Source organism: Rhinichthys klamathensis, unplaced genomic scaffold, assembly GCF_029890125.1.
Source record: "Rhinichthys klamathensis goyatoka isolate OS25496 unplaced genomic scaffold, OSU_Roscu_1.1 h1tg000289l_1, whole genome shotgun sequence".
NCBI classification, from domain to species: domain Eukaryota; kingdom Metazoa; phylum Chordata; class Actinopteri; order Cypriniformes; family Leuciscidae; genus Rhinichthys; species Rhinichthys klamathensis.
In genome coordinates, this window is record NW_026606808.1 from 1,388,330 (window position 1) to 1,403,343 (window position 15,014).

The following is a 15,014-nucleotide window of genomic DNA, read 5'->3' on the forward strand; positions in this document are numbered from 1 at the left end:
CAAAAACCTTTACCAGTCCTAAAAATGGAACAGTGAATTCAGATTCAATATTAGCTAAAGGTTGTATTATTATTTCTAAACATATATATATATGTCAACTAAAATGCCAAAATAAGTCAAAACCCTAAATACAGAATTTACACTATAACTTTAGCTGTCTATGGAGAAGAGCATTGATGACTCACCGATCAGCACAATGATTAGAAGCCCGTTCATCAGTCCAGATATGATCATAATAATCTGACATTGTGTCTGATTCTGATCAATCTGATTCTGATCCACCGCTGTATGATTGTGACACTCAGTTATTTGAGTTGATTCTGTAAAGAAAGTGTTTATAATCTGTTACAGTAACAACAACTGATAGTCTGCACACAATGACTGAAATTGTGTAGGTAAATAGTATCTAACATATTCAACTTTTTGTGGAGCTACCATTAAGTGCTTCTGTTTTTATAGGTGCTCCAAAAACTGAAGAGGTTAATTATAAATGTATAAAAAAGTAAGAGAAAATATTTATAGTAATTTTCACCAGTGAAAAAACTCACCGGTGAAGTGCAGTCTGGTGCTGTTGCTGAGTTTTGGAGGTGTGTCTGTGTTCATACAGTAATAAACTCCTAATTCATCAGCGGTTACATTATTAATAACCAGACAGTGTTTAAATTGCAGTGAATATTTCTGTCTGAATGTTTTATTTAAGTATAAAGGTGATGTTGGATTTGAGGTTGATCGTAGAATCACTGTTGGAGGATCTGGTGTTTTCAGTAAAATCCAGTAAACCTCCTTTTCATCAAGATCACAGTTTATGGTCACATTTGATCCCACATCAGTGAGTTGATCTGAGACTGCAGCTCGACAACAGATTAACACATCTATAAGATAAAAAAATATATATAAACATGCATTAAAATTCATTTTTAATTAGCCACATAAAAGCACTGTGAACCTTTAACAAGAAACAATTTATGGTTAATCTCGTGTAAATATTTTCATATGTTATAAACTCACAGAGCTGAAGCTGAATGATCCTCATGTTACTGGTTGAATAAAACCATTGAATCTAATGAAACCTGGTTCCCTCCACACATGTAAGATGAAGTCTACTGCAGCTCTGAGCCAGACAGAGGAAGTCAAGTTTGCTCTGACCACATTGTACACACTTTTTTTTCAAAACCTAAACATGTTAGTTAAACATGACAGAAAAATTGCCAGATAATTGCAGTAACATCAGCAAACCTATTTGTCACATAAAGCCAACACACTCTCATGACAAATTACGATAATTTGTACTATGCTAAAACCGTATGATATTATAAGGTACGAATAAGATTGAATTAAAACTTTTATAGTTTTATAAAACAAAACTTATCCCCCCATTACAACCATGGTCCAAGTTGTAGGTTTGAATTTGTATGATCTCATGATCTCATACAAATGATTATGAATTCTCATGAGACTGGGTTGCTGTATTAGTAACACTATGAAACAAAGAATTCTGTAACGGTCACCAGCTGGAGTGCCCTTGAGAGCCACCAGAGGGCACTCCACACCAGACTTTTATCACTCCATCACAACCCATAACTCACTGCCCGGACTCATCATCACTGATTGCATTCACCTGTGTCTCATTACCCTGTTAGTCTCAGCCTATTTATACCATGTTCACTCATTCACTCACTGCAAAGTTTTGTACGTTATTCCACTGCATTTCTGAGGGTTTCCTTTGTTGTCTTTGTTCCTGGTTCTTGATCTCTGCCCGTGTCCTGGTTTTCCCTAGTGATGGCAAAATGAGGCTTCCTGAACCACTGAGACCTCGCAGCCATAGACAGTAAAAGAAATGGACAGAGCGACCCCACTGACTACGTTTACATGCAGCCAAATTTCGGGTTATGGTCGGGTTAAGGTCACTATTCGGGTTTCTGAAACATTAGGGATAACCCGTTTACATGCGTGAGCAGAGAGAGTTACTCCTGTATACATGGAATTGCAATTTCCCGATGTAAACGCGACGCACGGTTAGCGTCTGGACGTACGGACAACCTTAAAGCTCCAGTCGGCAAGTCTGGCAGATTGAGTGGATTTAGGAAAATTTTGAATGTTTACAACTCTCATGCCCCTCCCCCACTATCAACGGATACCCTCCCACCCGGTTCATGCTCGTCAGTGCCAGCTCTGGTCAGTGCGTGTGCACCAGATTTTCAGTGAACGCCAGGGCTCTCAAGTGTCACTCATTGAGCGTGACAGTCACTCATTTCGGTCTTTTGTCACGCTCTCCCGCCACACATTGTATTTCTCACGCTGAAAAACTATTTGTAATATATTTAATATGCCGCAGCGGCCAAAACTCTGGCCGCGCCGCTCTCACTGTGGAACCGGCATGAATCAAGCGCGTTGGTTTCCTCTGGTGTTGTTCGTCGAGCTACACAATAGCCAATCAGAAAATAGCACTATTGTATCTGGGTAAGATTTAACGCAACAACCAATGACAAAAATGTATCCAACCCCCCGTCGGCTGGGTGTCACTCTTACCTGTCTTCAAAACTTGAGAGCCCTGGAACGCGCCCGTCTCATCAGCATCCATCAACACCATGGAGTATTTGGAGGTATGCTGTCCTGGCTAATGTACCGATAGATTGCATTTGCTAACGTCATTTATACTCTAAATGAGCTTACTTGATTTTCCGCCATCACTCTTCGTTACTGCGCGAACTTCAGGCGTGTGCATGTGATTGTAACGTGCGCGAGGGGTGGCGTGTGCCCGATCTGTGATTGACAGTCAGATCTCACACCCCCCTGCGCTGATTGGACATGATGAACCGGGAGCTGTGGATTTTTGCAAAACAAATAACAAGCTCCAGGTGGAGTTAGAAGCTCGGGGTTTTTTCTAAAACCACTTTATTTATGTTGTTCTGTCAGATTATAGTGTCGATTTCTCTGAATATGCTCAAAAAAATGTTGCCGACGGCAGCTTTAAGACGCAATATGCGTCATTTCCGATTCTTCTTCCTGTATCCAAAGACAACAACAACAGCAGCACGCGGATAATGAATAGTTCGGGGCAGATAGCGATCGCCTTTGTTTGCGCTTTGGTGCTGGTAACGTTACTGACCTCGCTCCAAAAGTATGCTGTGCTGCGTCTCGCCATGTTTACTTCCGGTACACTGCACGCGGGGTTTTGTATGCGCTGAGAAGTTTCTCTACTCAAAAGACCAAGATTCCTTGCGAATAGAACATGCGCAGAACACACATCACTATGGGGATATGCCGATGCGCGTTTACATGACCAAAAATTCGGGTTAGAAAAGGGGTACCCCAGGTATAATATCCCGGTTTTTAAAATCCGGGATATGAGCATATTCGGGTTTTTGCCGGTGTTTACATGGCCGTTCGCGACCAGGTTATTGCTAATATCCCGGATTTTGGAAGGGGTTATTGGCTGCATGTAAACGTAGTCATTGATTTCAACGGAGAAGACTTCAAGCCCGATTATTGCACTTCCTGTCTGATGTCTGAGCGACTGCGCAGGCTCAAACTGAGCGTGACGACAGTCTGGCAGTTGAAAATCTTCTAGTAGCTGTGCCAAGATAAATCTGAATCACCTAATTCCTCAAAAACGTTGTTGAAATATTTTGTCCCATTGCTTTTATAGACTCTCTATTTATGGGCTTCTACCTTGACTTTGTGCCTCCATGTCCTCCCGATTGCCTCATAGACAGTTAAAGATTGCCTGCGAGCTTCTCCTCCTGTCTATACGGTAATGTCTCTATTATGCGACAGAAAGTCCTGTGGTTATGACGCAATCGTTAGCCTATTTTTAAAAAAAACGGCTTCTACGGGGCTATAACGTAAGATACAAAGTAATGGAACATTTTATACATTGTCGTGTTTCTTTAGAAATTAATAATGGACAAATGAAGTCTTTGGACGCCTCAGATGTAAAGTTATCCGCTGTCAAAGTGACGCCAAAATGAATGGGAGTCAATGGGATGCTAACAGCAGGTGATAGCCAGCTACAATGGCGGCTCCCGCGAGGCTTCAACTTCCGGCTGATGGATTACCCCCTTGCTCGCAGCCCAGTGCTTCACCCAAAGGTTCATTACTCGAAGCTTCATTCAGCATTGCTCACTAGTGACACCTAGCTACTGTACAAAGAAGTAACAGACAAATTAATTAATTCTGAACCAATGACCTGAGCAGACTTATGATGTCCCCACCCCCACCCCCGTTCTGTTTTATTTATTTATTTTCTTCTCATTTTGAATGTCTGTAACCTTTCATTTGCAATAATAAAAAGACCAGAGCAGACATTTGTCCATTGCCTGGGTATAAAATAAAATATGTATCTTTCTCTGTCTGAATTTACTGAATTTGAGAGACAACTGTCACACACACAGTTCATTAATTATTCATAAATTGTTTGGATAGTGACATTATGACACTGTGTTGAGTGCAGTGCTTGGAGGGAGTTTAATAAAGTAAACTGCACAGAATAGTCTGGGGTGGGAAAAGTTAAGAATTGTTTCTGGGGGGTTTGTGCAGTGAACTGTTACTAGTTTGAGTGCAGTGTTGTGCTTATGGGACTGGGGATATAGAGGAGCAAACTGCAACACTGCAGTTTGGGGTGGGAGAAGAAAGGATTACAATAGATTTTTATTGAGAAACAAAAAACGTTTCAAGTGTGTTGGGGTTTAGACGATTCCTCTTTTTAGACAAAACCTCTCCAGCCTTGGGAAAGATCCTTTCACAAGGAACAGAGGATCAAGCATCAGGTGATTACAACAGGATCCTGCTTGGAGACAGGTGTTTTATGACCCCATTCCCTGACCCAAACCCCAGACCAGTTGCAATGCAGCTCTAGCAGGACAAGGGCACACAATGAAGTGAACTTTAGCCAACTAAAGTGTCTGAAAAGTCTGAGATTGATCACATTTCCCCCCAGTGTAATTCATTGTAATGAAATTGTGTTTTCCTCTTTTGTGCCGTTTTAAACATCAACACTTTTATCTGTTCCCAAGCAAGTGGCTGAAGCATGTCCAGTAAGTGGACTTTTCCAAACTTTACTTTACTTACCCCCCCCCCCCCCCCCCCCCCCCCCCGCCTGTCTGAATTTACTGAATTTGAGAGACAACTGTCACACACACAGTTCATTAATTATTCATAAATTGTTTGGAGTAGTAACTAGCAGGCAAGTTACTATTAATTACTACCCCCCCCCCCCCCCCCCCCCAATGCACAGGACAGTGAAGAAACTCTCTCAGATGACTGTCTTTTGGAGAAAGTATCTTTAAATAACTTTACTTAATTTACACTTGAGTACCTATTATTTCTGAATGCAATATGTGTTGCAGGAGTCCACATCTACAGAAAGGCCTACAGAAGAGTCTGCACAAAGCAATTACACAGAGGTGGGCAGTGTATACTTCTCCTTTTATTTTTTGTTGCATAAGGCTTGTGTTGACAGGTTTAACCCAAGCCCCCCTGCCCCTAGAAAATAGAGTATTTTGGGGGGGAAAACTTGACAACTTAAAGAAAAAACCTGGCACTACAGAGTTAGAGATAGAGTTGCTTCAAAGGAACTTCAGAGTAAGTGCTAATATATTATTTCACACAGAGTACTATTGCTGACCTTGCATGTATCTCTTATTGCAGGCAAAATATGACTTGATCACTGGCTTTTCTTTACAAAGAACAATTTAAATAAAAAATCAAAGAACTAATCATATTTGTCTTGTCTTTTATTAAACATTTAATGACATGTTTTATATTTTTGCTGATGGTGCAATGTTGTGTAATATGGCACATGTAATGTCACAGGCCCTGTCAAGTGCAACCCTCAGACTTTTCAGACACTGAAATCTTCCCTTTAGTTGGCCAAAGTTCATTTCATTGTGTGAGCTTGTCCTGGCTAGAGCTGCATTGTAACTGTGTATGTAATACAGTGAGCTTGATATTGATACCATGTTCAAGTAATGTGCATAAATGTGAATCTCTGTGCTTCCACATTTGTGATATGGAACAGTCACACACCATCTAGAGATTTTAGTCTGTCAACTGCTTTTTTTAAAATTTGATATAATATTACTAATCTGGAATATTACGATTTGTAATAGTAACTTGGCTGCACATTTACATTGTGATCCCCCTTTCTGTTCACAAAATCCCCTTCATAGAGGCCTTGATGGGAACATGTGTGCAGTTGTAGCAGGATGAACTGTGGTTGAATCCAGTCCCTCCTCCCCATTTTTGGTTACATTGGCTGTTATCCTTCCTATACGGTTTGTGATTGGCTTGTGGTGTGTCCATGGTGGCCAATCATGTCAGGAGAAGGATGTTAAAGCATGAACGTACCCCCTGGGGCAGTGCGTGACGTTGTAGGCTTGTGTTGTTTGGGTTCACCCAGTTTCTGGTGGTGTCGCAGGTATGTTGAGGTCTATTGCAAATGTTGTACTGTGTTAGTTTGCTTGTGGTTTATGTGGGATTCCGATTTTTCATAGAATTCCTTGCTGTGTTGCGGCTAACCCATTTTCCATTGAGTTGAACGGAATAACGTGTTACTCGCCTGTTTGTTGACTCGCCTGCGAGATTCGTGTGTCGCGCGCTGTTGCTCAGGTAAGTTTTCCCCATTCGGGTAATGTTATTTGCCTTATTTGGGTGGTAGCTTAATAAAACCATTATTGCGTGTTTTAGGGATATAGCTACTATAGCAAGGAAGCGTTTGCGGCCCGCCTTGGGGCAACTGCTGTTTTGCTTAAATGCTGTTAATGTACGTCTCCTCTACGTGCTGAACTTGTTTCCGGCGAGTCCAAGTTAATGGACTGAGTTCATCTTGCTCAAGGAAACTGCATCGTAGGCCACTTGTGTGGCCGACTGAGTATCTGCCCTCAGATTTGTCTATCCACGGATGAGTGTGTTTGTTACGTGATCGTTTGAGTGGGTCGTGCGTCCTTATTTTCTAAAAGTCATTTCATTTGTTTCTTTGTTTATTTCCTTTACCAGCATTACAGTTGTTTTTGTAAAGCCATTTCATTTGCTTCGTTGTTTATTTAATTTATCAGCATTACAGTTGTTTTTGTAAAGCCATTTCATTTGCTTCGTTGTTTATTTCATTTATCAGCATTACAGTTGTTTTTGTAAAGCCATTTCATTTGCTTTGTTGTTTATTTCATTTATCAGCATTATAGTTGTTTTTGTAAAGTCATTTCATTTGCTTCTTTGTTTATTTCATTTACCAGCATTGCTGTCGGTTTGCATGGTTATTTCATTTTTTTGTTTGTTTATTTGACTTAAAAGTATTACTGTTGGTTTTCAATTTTATTTCATTTTCTTTGCTGCTGTTGTTGGAAAAGTTTTTTTTTTTTTTCTGTTTTTTTTGTCATCATTGTTAGTCTAATTTATGGTGTGAAGTTATGACTTGTCGTTAATTTTGTTTATTCTGTCTTTGTTATATATGGTGGCGCTGAGAGCTGACGGTGGGGACGGTGTGTTCGAGGTGGTGGGCCCTCTTTAGTGTGTAGTGTGGTTACCTTCACAGTGTGAACGTTGCTGTGCTGATTGTGTGGCTGTGCACGTGCGTTTGGGGTGGATTATTTTGATACTCATGCCCGAGTCGCTGGACGCCCACCAGTAAGCCTCAAGCCCGGTATTGTGAGTGTGCGTGTGTGGAATATACTTTATGTCAGGACACTGATTCACACATCCTTGTGTGTTATATATATATATATATATATATATATATATATGTATATATATATAATAAATAACACACAAGGATGTGTGAATCAGTGTCATTCTTAATTCTTATAATTAAGAAACAACAATCAAGCATTGTTTTTTATGATAGTATATTAGTAATTGGAACCAAAACATTGCAAATAAACAGATGACTTCATTCATGTCCTTCAGTGTTTTGTGAGACTAAAGGTCTGTTCACACCTGGACGAATTTTTAACGCCTCGTGCTCGTGACTAAACAAAGGGCGCCAATGTGAGTGTGCAAAGACGCGAAAAACGCCACGCGTAAAAGCCTCGGGGTTCGTTTTTTTGGTTTGACGCGCCACGTCAAAAACTATCCGACCAATTAGATTGGCGCTTTTGCTCACGTGTCTGGAGCTTCTGAAGTTACAGTAAAACACAACTTGGGGGCGCTCAAACACAAAACAGTCTTGCCGAGCACACATACGTAACGGCCAAGAAGATGCGCCAAGTAGCGTCTACACCAGGGATGGGCAACTTCGGTCCTGGAGGGCCACTGTCCTACAGAGTTTAGCTTCAACCCTAATCAAACACACCTGAACAAGCTAATCAAGGTCTTCAGGATTACTAGAAAGTTACAGGCAGGTGATTTTTTTCAGGGTTGGAGCTAAACTCTGTAGGACAGTGGCCCTCCAGGACCGAAGTTGCCCATCCCTGGTCTACACCATAGATATCCATAATAAAGGCTAGATGTCTCGTCCGCGCTGCTGACCAATGGCCTTTATTATGGATATCTATGGTCTACACTGCTGGGAAGAAATAAGACGAGGAAGATGCAAGGCAAGATGAATGTATGACAAACGCGACAGCGACTACAAAATAGGACTATTTCTGTTTTACATTAAGCGCCATCTAATGTCAGGCAATTAATTTGCATGTTCACTCGGCTCAACGTCAGCGAAAATCGCTTGGGTGTGAACACAAAAAACGCGTTGAAAAACGCTGGCGAATAACGCGCGCCGATATTCGTCCCGGTGTGTACGGCCCTTAAGACTAATAGAGGTCAGAGATTAAAAATAGTCAGATTAACTTCTCATCACTTATCGGAGAGCAAAACTCTTAAGAGCTCAGTCAGAGTGTAGAGCGAATGAAAAATATATCTATGCTAAACTTATACTTACCCTCTGTACGTTCACACCAGACACGAATAGCGCGTCAAATTCGCGCCTACCGCGTCTAGTTATACGCTTGAACACTTTGAATCCATTCGTGCGTCAAGAGCAAAATTGACGCGCTTAAATTTCGTTTCAAACTTTAGTTTTTTATGCGCGTCAATTTTGTTCTTGACGCACGAATGGATTCAAAGTGTTCAAGCGTATAACTAGACGCGGTAGGTGCGAATTTGACGCGCTATTCGCGTCTGGTGTGAATTGAAACCCGTTGGAGGCCATCTTTTTTATGTTGATCGAGCATTCATCGAGAGACTCACCACTCTGGAGAGCAGAACGGCGGCGTAGGGGTCGTCGCCACCTTATTTGTGTCCACCAGACCCTTCGGAGGCGAACCCAGTTTGGTGAGTTTCACCATTTGCTCACTCCAGGAGCTGCGCCTGGATGACGGCTGCTTTCAGCGGTACTTCCGCCTGTCCCGCGGCCAGTTTGATGACCTGTTGTCCCGCATCGGAGCGAGGATCACCCTCGCCCTCATCCACCTAATCTGTCATTTATTTTTGTTTTGATGATAAATGGAGCCAGCCTCCAAAAGTGATTAACCTGTCCTGTGATTTTTATTTTTCTCTCTCACACAACACTGTCCAGACATGAACTTATGCACTATATGTTTGTTCTCTTTACATTATAATAATATTTCATATAATCTACATATGAATAAATAGCATTCAATACAAAATGAATATGTCTCATATATTGAAATCAAGTTTTATCTGATAAAATATTTGCTTTGTTGTGCAATAGAACCACACCAGGCATTTAGTCATATTACAAAATTATTTATTGAAGCATCCAGATACTTCATCATGTGACAGCAGCAAGCAGCTGGGCTCCTGATTGGTTAACGCGCCACGAATTGACGCCAAATTTCAGATTTTTCAACTCGGGCGGCAGACGCGAATACGCGTCAAACGCGTGAATGCACAAAAAGCACTCAATAAAATCATTCGCGCGCGCCATGAGGCGTATTCGCGTCTACCACGCTGCAGGAGTTTTTTACGCGCGTAACGCGTCTTTGCATTGACTTACGGTAGAGATCAACTTTTGCGACACGACAGTCGCGTGGTGTCGCGACGCCTCCCCACATTTGTACTTTGATGGGATTTCCTCAAGTTTACCAGTATGGGTGTGGTTTTGAGCCAGCGGTCAGTCTAGAACAGAGGACCTGCAAGAGACTTCCCCCCGTCTCCATATGCTCTACTTCTATTGGTTAGTCGCGTCGCGTTCAACGGAGTTCATTTGCAAAAAGATGGGCATCGGCCAGCTTTTTGACGCGCAGCATTTTTCCAAATGAAGCGCCACCTTCCCGAGATGCTTTGCGGGCGCGTTGAAGTCGCATGACGTCACCCATAGGAATAAAGCGGAGCACGGCGCGACAGAAGTATCGCACGGACAAGTGGATCTGCACCCTGAACATTGAAATCACTCACGCCAGACGCTCTATTCGCGTCTGGTGTGAACGCACCATAACACACACTGGCGAGTAAAATCTAAGAACTTATTAGCCAGTGGCTTATGATAGACATTATTTAGTCGCCCAGAGTGAAGATTTTAGTCGCTTACTTGCATTGTAGAGGGTTGGAAACGTGCATTTGCACCTGCTGTGTAAGCAGACAGATCAGATATTCCCCTGTCATTGCGAGTCATACGTCATTGAAAAAAGTGTCTTTTTGAAACATTTTGCGGTAAGGATATACACTATATTGCCAAAAGTATTGGGACACCCCTCCAAATCATTGCATTGAGCTGTTCCAATCACTCCATGGCCACAGTTGTATAAAATCAAGGACCTAGGCATGAAGACTTCTTCAAAGTCTTCAAAATGCTTCTGCAAAACATTTGTGAAAGAATGGGTCGCTCTCAGGAGCTCAGTGAATTCAAGCGTGGTACCGTGATAAGTTGCCATGTGTGCAATAAGTCCATTCGTGAAATTTCCTCACTACTAAATATTCCACGGTCAACTGATAGTGGTATTATAACAAAGTGGACCAATTGGGAACAACAGCAACTCAGCCGGGAAGTGCATGCAGTGGTATAAATCTGGACTCTAGAGCAGTAGAGACGGATTCTCAGGAGTGATGAATCACGCTTCTCTGTCTGGCAATTCGATGGACGAGTCTGGGTTTGGCGGTTGCCAGGAGAATGGTACTTGCCTGACTGCGTTGTGCCAAGTGAAAAGTTTGGTGGAGGGGGGATTATGGTGTGGGGTTGTTTTTCAGGGGGTGAGCTCGGCCCCTTAGTTCCAGTGAAATGAACTCTTAATGCTTCAGCACATTAACAAAGACATTTTGAAAAATTTCATGCTCCCAACTTTGTGGGAACAGTTTGGGGATGTTCCTGTTCCAACATGACTGCGCACAAACCAAGGTCCATAAAGACATGGATGAGTGAGTTTGGTGTGGAGGAACTTGACTGGCCTACACAGAGTCCTGACCTCAACCCGATAGAGCACCTTTGGGATGAAGTATAGCGGAGACTGCGAGCCAGGCCTTCTCGTCCAACATCAGTGCCTGACCTCACAAATGCACTTCTGGTCAGAAATTCCCATAGACACACTCCTAAACCTTGTGGAAAGCCTTCCCAGAAGAGTTGAAGCTGTTATAGCTGCAAAGGATGGGTCACTACATAGTAAACCCTACGGATTAAGAATGGGATGTCATTAAAGTTCAAGTGCATGTAAATGCAGACGTCCCAAAACTTTTGTCAATATAGTGTATTTCAATAATAAAAAAAACGTACTCGGTTACTAACGTAACCTCGGTTCTCTCTAGAGAGGGAACGAGTACTGCGTAATAGCTTACGCTAGGGGAAAAACTATGCTAAACTATAAAAAACTATAAACTATAAAAAAACTATAAACTATAAAAAATATGCTCGTTAGGCTGATACAAGCTGGTTTTTATCGCTGAAGCGAACCAGAGCGTATTCCAAGCACGGCAAGATACGCAGTACTCGTTCCCTCTCTAGAGAGAACCGAGGTTACGTTAGTAACCGAGTACGTTCTCTTACGAGAGTATCTCTCGTACTGCGTAATAGCTTACGCTAGGGGAACACAATGCAACACGCCGTGCGTACAGGGATCCAACACCAAAGTCCCGGGGGCCGAAGCCCAGGGCTCATGTAGTGCATAGAGTCCCTTGGAACGCCCACCAAACAAAACAAAAAGCTGCTCCGTCTGTCTGAAAACAGACGAGCGTGACACATAAGCTCTCAATGCCCTGACGGGGCAAAGGAGACTCGCATCCTCCTCCTCACTGAGAACCTGAAGGGCGGACAGGGAAATTACCTGGGCCCTGAACGGTGTATTGAGGGATTTCGGGACATACCCGTGCTTTGGTTTGAGAATGACCTTCGAGTCATTAGGCCCAAACTCCATACACGACGCGCTTACTGAAAGCGCCTGTAAGTCCCCTATGCGCTTCACTGAAGCGAGAGCCATGAGAAACACTGTTTTGAACGACAGGTGTTTCATGTCCACCAGCTGGATTGGCTCGAACGGGGCGCCTTTCATGGCCTCCAGGACCGTGGAAAGGTCCCACGTCGGGACTGAAGGGGGCCTGGGAGGGTTCAGCCTCCGAGCTCCCCTAAGGAAACGCACGACTAAGTCGTTTTTCCCCAGCGACAGGCCAGACACCGGTTTTGCAAACGTTGCTATGGCCGCCACATATACCTTGAGCGTGGATGGGGTCCTGCCCTTATCCAGTAGCTCTTGAAGGAAGGAAAGTACTTCCGAAACCCCGCATTCCACAGGTGAAAAGCTCTGGGCTTGACACCATGCAGAGAAAACAGACCATTTCGAGGAGTAGAGCCGCCTGGTAGACGAAGCTCTAGCCTGCGCGATCGTGTTTAACACTCCTTCTGGGAGGCTAGTGGGTACCCGTTGATGGCCCATGCGTGCAAGGACCACAACTCCGGGCGAGGGTGCCAAATCGAGCCCTCCGCCTGAGAGAGGAGGTCTCTCCTCAATGGTACAGGCCATGGGGCAGTGCTGGTCAGCTGCATCAGGGCAGGGAACCACGTCTGGTTTGTCCAGAGCGGAGCTACGGGCAGCACTGGGCATCCGTTCTCCCTGATTCGTTCCAACACCTGAGGCAGGAGCGAGACAGGAGGAAAAGCATATAGGGGGCAGCGGGGCCAAACATGAGCCAGTGCGTCCTTGCTTTTCGAGAAAAACTCCGGGCAATGAGCGTTTTCGTGGGACGCGAATAGGTCCACCTGTGCTCTGCCGAACGTTTTCCACAGCAGCTGGACCGTCTGCGGGTGCAGCGACCATTCCCCTGCTGGAACATTGTTCCTGGACAGTCTGTCTGGTCCCACATTCAGGTGACCAGGCACGTGCGCTGCTCTCAGTGAGAGCAGGTTGTGCTGAGCCCAGACCAGGAGGCGTTCCGTCAGCCTGTGAAGGTTTCGTGACCTGACGCCGCCCTGGCGATTTATATATGCCACCACTGACATGTTGTCCGACCGGACCAAGACGTGGTGGCCTGTTACCTGGGGACAAAAACGCCGTAGCGCTTTGTCGACTGCTATCATCTCCAAGCAGTTTATGTGAAGGAGCTTTTCCCGTTCTGACCACAGGCCAGCTAGCGGTCTGCCCTCGAGCAGCGCTCCCCACCCCGAGGTGGAGGCGTCCGTAGACACCACCTTCACACTCGAAGCGGTCCCCAGACTCACACCTGACTGATACCAGTCGGTTATTTTCCAAGGTTCCAGAGCTGAAACACACTGAAGGTCGACCCTGAGGCGAAACAGACCCGCTGTCCATGCCCTGGGTGGAACCCGCGCTTTCAGCCACATCTGCAGTGGGCGCATGCGGAGCAAGCCCGACTGGAGTACAGAGGCTGCTGAGGCCATCAGCCCCAGCACTTTCTGAAACCTTTTGAGCGGAACTATCGCGCCGTGGCGGAAGGATTTCGCGCCGTGCTGAATATTTAGCCCGCGCTCTGGTGACAGGCGTGCTGTCATGGACAGCGAGTCCAACACGGTTCCCAGAAAGGAAATTCTGACTGGGAGACAGTGAGCTCTTCGCCCAATTGACTGTGAGGCCCAGCTCCTCGAGGTGCTCGAGTAATGCGGCCCTGTGTTCTATGAGCTCCGATCGTGATCGAGCCAGAATCAGCCAATCGTCCAAGTAGTTCCAACGCATTCTCATCCTTTGGCGTCATATAGGTGACGCCTGACAAAACGTCGAAATACTACGCACATGGCACCCTTTAGCGTGAATATAACACGCGAAGTGATGGGTAGGTTTAGGTGTGGGGTAGGGTCTGCGTCTCATATTCACGCTAAAGGATGCCATGTGCGTAGTATTTCGACGTTTTGTCATATAGCGTCACCTATATGACGCCAAAGGATGAGAACGGGCTGGTAGTTCAGGACTCGCATGCCCTGAAGTCTCAGGGGTGCGAGCGCCGCGTCCATGCACTTCGTAAATGTACGAGGTGCTAGGGACAGGCCGAACGGCAGGACTGTGTATTGATATGCCTGGCCCTCGAAGGCGAATCTCAAGAATCGCCTGTGATGGGACGCTATTTGTATTTGGAAATAGGCGTCTTTCAGATCTATCGACATAAACCAGTCCCCGTGGCGCACTTGCGCGAGGATTTTCCTGGTCGTAAGCATTCTGAACTGGCGTTTCACAAGCACTCTGTTCAGCTGTCGTAGATCTAAAATGGGTCTGAGACCCCCATCCTTTTTCGGTACCAGAAAATATCTGCTGTATAGGCCCCCGTTGCTCTGAGCCTGAGATAAAGGTTCTATAGCCCCTTTGCTCAGTAGTTTCGCTATCTCGGCACGAAGTTGATGAGACACTTCATTTTTCACCGTAGTTTCGACACGCGCCGTATAACGGCGCGGGCGTCGAGCGAATTGTAGCGAATAGCCTCTCTTTATAGTGTTCAGCACCCATTCTGATACCCCGGGAAGCTTTGACCACGCATCTGCGTGAATAGCTAGAGGCAGAATGAAATCCGGGCTCCGGCCGCGACAAAACGGCAGCTCGAGAGCCCGGGCATACTGGGAACACAACACCGTGTTTACAGCGTTCGAGGCGGGGGGCGCGCTGATCACAGCGGGCAGCCTGGCCGCGCTCAGC

At 44.8% G+C, this 15,014-nt stretch overlaps 1 long non-coding RNA gene across 1 annotated transcript; it reads right to left on the bottom strand.

The window, feature by feature from the left end:
* Window positions 1–277: 277 nt before the first annotated feature.
* Window positions 278–1,081, bottom strand: LOC130103558 (uncharacterized). Its single transcript, XR_008809376.1, has 3 exons — window positions 1,009–1,081; window positions 549–872; window positions 278–320 (listed from the first exon to the last, which is right to left on the bottom strand). It is a non-coding gene; the product is annotated as an uncharacterized LOC130103558 (long non-coding RNA).
* Window positions 1,082–15,014: the final 13,933 nt, after the last annotated feature.